The sequence below is a fragment of the Acomys minous genome, assembly GCF_964271855.1.
Source record: "Acomys minous genome assembly, chromosome: 1".
Classification (NCBI taxonomy): domain Eukaryota; kingdom Metazoa; phylum Chordata; class Mammalia; order Rodentia; family Muridae; genus Acomys; species Acomys minous.
This window is the reverse complement of record NC_140483.1, coordinates 112,183,446-112,189,445: the sequence shown is the minus strand read 5'-3', so window position 1 is coordinate 112,189,445 and position 6,000 is coordinate 112,183,446.

Below are 6,000 nucleotides of genomic sequence, written 5' to 3'. Positions count from 1 at the left end.
CTTAACTTCCAAATTCATTCAAGCTACAGGTCCCGCCAATTTAATTTCCTAAGTGCCTCTCAAAATCACCATCTCCTCCTCATCTTCTTAGGAATTGAATTGCTTTAATAAGAAGTCATCCCTCTTGTAGGCCATTAAGCGAGCTTTACCATCGTCCTTTGCCCAAGCTCGGTCTCCTCCATCTATGTCTCCTGCAATCAGCCTGCTCTCTCATGTGCTGTACTGTCACAGTGCTGCTACTCTCTCTCTCTCTCTCTCTCTCTCTCTCTCTCTCTCTCTCTCTCTCACACACACACACACACACACACACACACACAATGTCAGCATAAAGGACTTGTGACTCAGCAAACTGCACAGCCTTTCAGGCTCTTACCTCTTTGCCATGTGCCTTTAGGCCCTTTCTTCTTGGTCAATGCTCGATCACATTTCAATCCCCACCTTGCTATGTATCATGGATATTCGTGCCCACATTTGAGCCAGTTCTGCCCACATGCCCTGTCTTGGTTTGATTCTTATTAATGGGATAAAAAAAAAAAACAATCAAGGCCAAAAGCAACATGGAAAGGAAAGGATTTGTTTGGTTTACACATGCCAAATCACAGTCTATCATCTAGGGAGACTAAGGCAGGAACTAAAGCAAGCAGGAACCTAGGGGTAGGAGCTGAAGCAGAGGTCATGGAGGAGTGGGATTTACTGAGTTGCTCCCCATGGCTTGTTCAACCTGCTTTCTTATACCACCCAAGACCATTTGCCCAGGGCTATAGCACCCACAGTAAACTGGGTCCTCCCACATCAATCATTAATCAAGACAATGGCAATCTAAAGGAGGCACTTTTTTTTAAATACATTTTTATTAATTTATACGTATTACATCTCAGTTGTTAGCCCATCCCATGTATCCTCCCATTCCTCCCTTCCTCCCACTTCCCCCCTACTCCCCTCCCCTCCCCTAAGTCTGTGTCTGAGGGGGACCTCCTCCCCCTGAATATGCTCATACGGTATCAAGTCTCTCCTTGGTGACCTCTTATCTTTCCTCTGAGTGCCACCAGGCATCTCCGTCCAAGGGACATGTTCAAATATGGGGCACCAGAGTTTGTGTGAAAGTTAGATCTCCTTCTCCACTCAACAGTGGAGAATGTCCATCGGCTAGTCCGGGTAGGGGTTCAAGGTTTTTACTGAGGAGGCACTTTCTTAACTGTGATTTCTCTTCCCAAATAACTCTAGCTTGTGTGAAATTAACAGAAACTAACCAGGACATGCCTGATAAAATGTTTGCCTTGTGTTGCCAGGGTCTGAGAGGATGGGAGGTTTTTTACTACTCCATTATATACTGTGTATTACACAGAGATGTCTTTTAGCTACAACAGTGGATATACTGGTACAAGATGGGATTCCTCACTCACCCTCTTCAAAATAAAGAAAGTAGCGTTTAAAAATCCACACCTGAGGGGTAGGAAAATAAGTCCATTGGCAAATTGCAGAGCAGTATGAAGACGTGAGTTCAGATCTCCAGACCCCACATAAAAAGCAGGGTGAAAAAAAAAGTGTGTTTCTAAAGTTCCAGTGCGAGGGAGGTTGACAAAGGGAAATCTTTGGGAGTTATTCCTAAGAGCTGGTCCTCCAATTTTGCAGAATCAGTGAGTTACAGTTTTACTGGGGGGTGGAGAGTGAATAAGGAAGACAACCAACATGCACCAGCACACACACGCATGTGCGTACACACGTGCGCACGCGCGCGCGCACACACACACACACACACACACACACACACAAATAATAAACTATCCAAGTCAGAGCATTCCTCGTCTTGTCTGAACAGCTTTCCGCATTTCTTTGTCACTCTTAGATTGAAGTTCAAAATAGTTGGGCAGCTATACGATCTACCATTCAAATGTAGGTCTTTGATTTTGACCACCATACTCAGACACCTTGGTCACAACACCACAATCACACCCCTCTCCTGCCCACCAGTCTCCTTCATACATACTGTGCCCTGCCTATTATGGTTTGTTTTCCCTGTCACCACCAAGTGACAGATTCAGCGTCACTTCTTCCAGAAGGATGCCCCTTAAGCCTCTTACTGCCTATGATCTCTTGGCATCCCATCTTCTATTTCCTCCTCACTTATGAACAGTAGGAGTGCAGCATTTAGATGATGCTATCAATACCACATCGAGGGATTTTCACACTAATGATGACACCTTACTGAAAGATGTAAGGAAGGGATCACTAAACAGGAAGCCATTTTACAAAGTTTAGGCAAATGCTGCATTGGCTTTCAGTTACTCTGTTTTATCCCTTATTTTACCCTTACCAAAGTTGGTATAATTGATATTAATCATCCATAAACTCTTTATCATCCAGATTCAGTCTCTCATGCCTGAACGTACTTCCTAGTTCAGAGAGATCGCTTTTGTCTAGCTTCCAGGCACACTCTCGGGGACTGGCCTTTCTTCTGCCACTCACCTGAGTGCTGAATGAGGCCAGCTGGTCCTGCCTGCACCCTGGCTTCGTGTAGTGGGTTGTAGTAGCTGCAGCTGGGACTTAACACTGACCTTTCAGCTCAGCATCAATGGCAGGTTTAGGTGTCGTGAGCGTCAGGAGAAATCAAATTAGTCACAGCTGCCTAGAGGTTCTTCAGCCTTTGGAGCAGGAATGTCAAAGCTGCCCATCACCCGAGTGCTACACAGTGCTGACATTTCCTTTGTGAAAACGCTTTCCGTGTAGTTCTTCCCACGACGTTTCCATTCAGCACAATAGCAAGTAATAGTAAAGTATGAGTGAGTTTATTGACTTAGCTCTTTTAATGTTTTAGGTGTATGGGTGCTTTCCCTGCATGTATGTCTATGTATCAAGTGTGACTGGTACCCACAGAGGTTCCGCCGGAAGTGGAGATGCAGATGGCTGGAAGCCACTGTGTGATGCCAAGAACATGTCCTCTAGCAGAGCAGCCAGTGCTCTTAGCTGCTGAACTATCTCTCCAGCTTCAGTCTTATGAGCTTAATCTTGTATGCTTCATAAGAGTGTGTACAGCAATTTGGCAGTTTATTTTCTTTATATTTTACCTAATATTACAATAAAATCTTAAGCTCCTGAGAGCTTGGATCCACAGAAATTGCCATAAAAATAGGGTAACCTATTCCTACCCAGAGATTCTGAAGAACAAATAAATATGAGTCAAAATATTTGAATTAATCGTTCAGAGCCAGCAGGCCTCCTGGTAATGGGAGACACCTTCAGAAATATCAGTGTTCCTCCTATCTTGAATTCACTTTATTTGGGCTATTCATTTTATTTAATGGAAGGAGAGAAATTATGGCACTCAGAGGAAGGATAGCAGGCTACCAACATGAGAGTTGATAGCCTATGATCATATAGAGGGGGAGGAGGTCCCCCTCAGTCACAGTCATAGGGGAGGGAGATAGGGTGATAGCAGGAGGAAGGGAGGAATGGGAGGGTACAAGGGATAGGATAACAATTGAGATGTAATCTGAATAAATTAATTAAATAAAGAGAAGTAGAGTAAGAGAAAAAAAAAGAAAACAGATCATTTTTATTATGTTTTGTCGTCTTCTGTCTCCCAATGACTGTCCCAATTTGGAAAGGTTTCCTACTAGTGGCAGAACTTAGCATACTATTTTACATTCAGAAGTCTCAGGGTGAGAGCTACCTCCCAGAGATGTACCTTTATCCTTGCTCTTTGTACCTGACATCTTATTGATGAGTTTTACAGTCACAGACCTGACCAATCAGAGCTTGATAAACCTACCTTTAATTATTTTTTCTACTGAATACACACAGACATTTTGTCAACATTTCCTAAAAGTGACTTGAAGGAAATGGAGCACTGTGCACTGACTACATGCAAATACTATAGTGTCTATGTGAGTGACTTGAGAATCTGTGGAACTCATAACCAGTCCTCCTGCAGATTTCTGAAAAACAAATATCTTATAGTATATATAATTATATTTATGTATATTTTTACAGAATATGTTATTATACTTATATATAATTATATAAACTATATAAGTATATGTATATATAAATGGGAGTAAAAAAGTTTTAAATATTCAAACTGCATGAGTGCTTAGAAATGTTCATCTTTAAAACTTCAAGTAATGTTTTTTCCTGCCTTCATTAAATACCTCTCCCTAAATTTCTGCTGTGGGAAGAGGGTTCTGCATTTGTCTTCTCAATTGGATAATTGTCTTCAGCAGGCACATGACAAGATCCATGGTTACAATGTGTTTGAACACTGATTCTATGTTATGAGTTGTGTGAATGTCCTACATTAGGTAAAGAAATGGGCAATGTGTAAATAAGAGCAAAAAGAAGTGAGGTAATACAGACACACTTCAAACATATGTGGCAAAAGGCAGTTATATATTTAATGCACAAAGTTCTGGATAAGTAAATACTAAATAGATGAGAGAGATGGGCAATTCTGTATTGCCTAATATTTTCTTTGGAAAATTATTTTTAACCTCTTTACAATTGCAATATTATTCAATTTTTTTTTTCATTTCCAGTGAAACAACTTTTGATGAGCTGGTTTGCTGGGAATATGTCCCCTCTGTGGTGAGAAGCGATCCCCAAAGCATGAAGGAAAGATTCTGCCATATTCTTTATGGGCAAGGCAGCCTTAGATTCGTATGCTTCATTGGAGGCCAGTGTTTGCAGAACACTGTGTTAGGGTGCTACTGCTGTGAAGAACACATTGACCAGAAGCAGCTGGAGGGGAAAGGGTTTATTCCAACTTACAGCTCTTAGGTCATACTCTTAGGGAAGTCAGAGTAGGCACTCAAGGCAGGAGCCTGGAGGCAGGCAATAAAGCAGAGATGCTGGAGCAGTGCTCTTTATTGGATTGATCTTCCTGGGTTGCTCAGCTTTCTTTCCTTTAAAAAAATATTTTTATCTTATTTACATTGGTGTTTTGACTGCATATACAGCTGTATGAGAGTGTCAGATCTCTTGGAACAGAAGTTACAGACAGTTGTGAGCTGCCGTGTGGTGGCTAGGAATTGAGCCAGGGTCCTCTGGAACAGCAGCCAGTGTTTTTAACCACTGACTCATCTCTATGGACCCTCAGCTTGCTTTCTTATGGACCCCAGGACTTCCTGTCCAGAGGTGCCATTGCCTCCAGTGGGCTAGACTCATCAATCATTAATCAGAAAATGTCCCCCAGATTGCCTACAGGCCATTTTATGTACTTACTTACTTACCTACTTACTTATTTTTTTTTCTCATCTCTCATGCACCACATCCCAAGCACAGTTTCCCCTCCCCCCCTCCTCTCCTCGCAGTCCCTCCCCTTGGCCACCTCCCTTCTCCTCCAGATCCACTCCTCCTCTGTTTCCCTTCAGAAAAGAACAGGCCTCCCAGGGACATCAACCAAACATGCCATATAAAGTTACAATAAGACCAGCACATACTCTCATATCGAGGCTGGAAGAGGCAGCCTCTAGGAGAAAGGGAGTCGCAAAAGCATGCAAAAGAGTCAGAGACAGCCCCTGATCCAACGAATAACAGTCCATCCAGAACACCAAGCTACACAATCATAATGTTTATCCAGAAGATCTAGCTCAGACCCATATCGGCTCCCTAATTGTTGCTTCACTCTCTGTGAGCTCCTATGGGCCCTGGTTAGTTGATTCTGTGGGCCTTGATCTTGTGGTGCCCTTGAGGTCTCTGGCTCTGACTGTCCTTCCTCTCTTTCCGTCATGTTCCCCAAGCCCCACCTAACATTTGGCTGTGGGTCTCCATATCTGCTGCTGTCAGTTGCTGGATGAAGCCTCTCTGCTGACAATAATGTTGGGCTCCTTCCTGTGTGGCGCAAGGCAGAGTATCACTAGAAATCATTTCATTGTTATTTATTATTATTATTATTATTATTATTATTATTATTATTATTATTATTTTTGCCAGTAATGTTTAGTTCTGTTCTAGGTCTCTGGGCTACCCAGCCTCTGGTTCCTGGCCTTCTAGGCAATGTCAAGC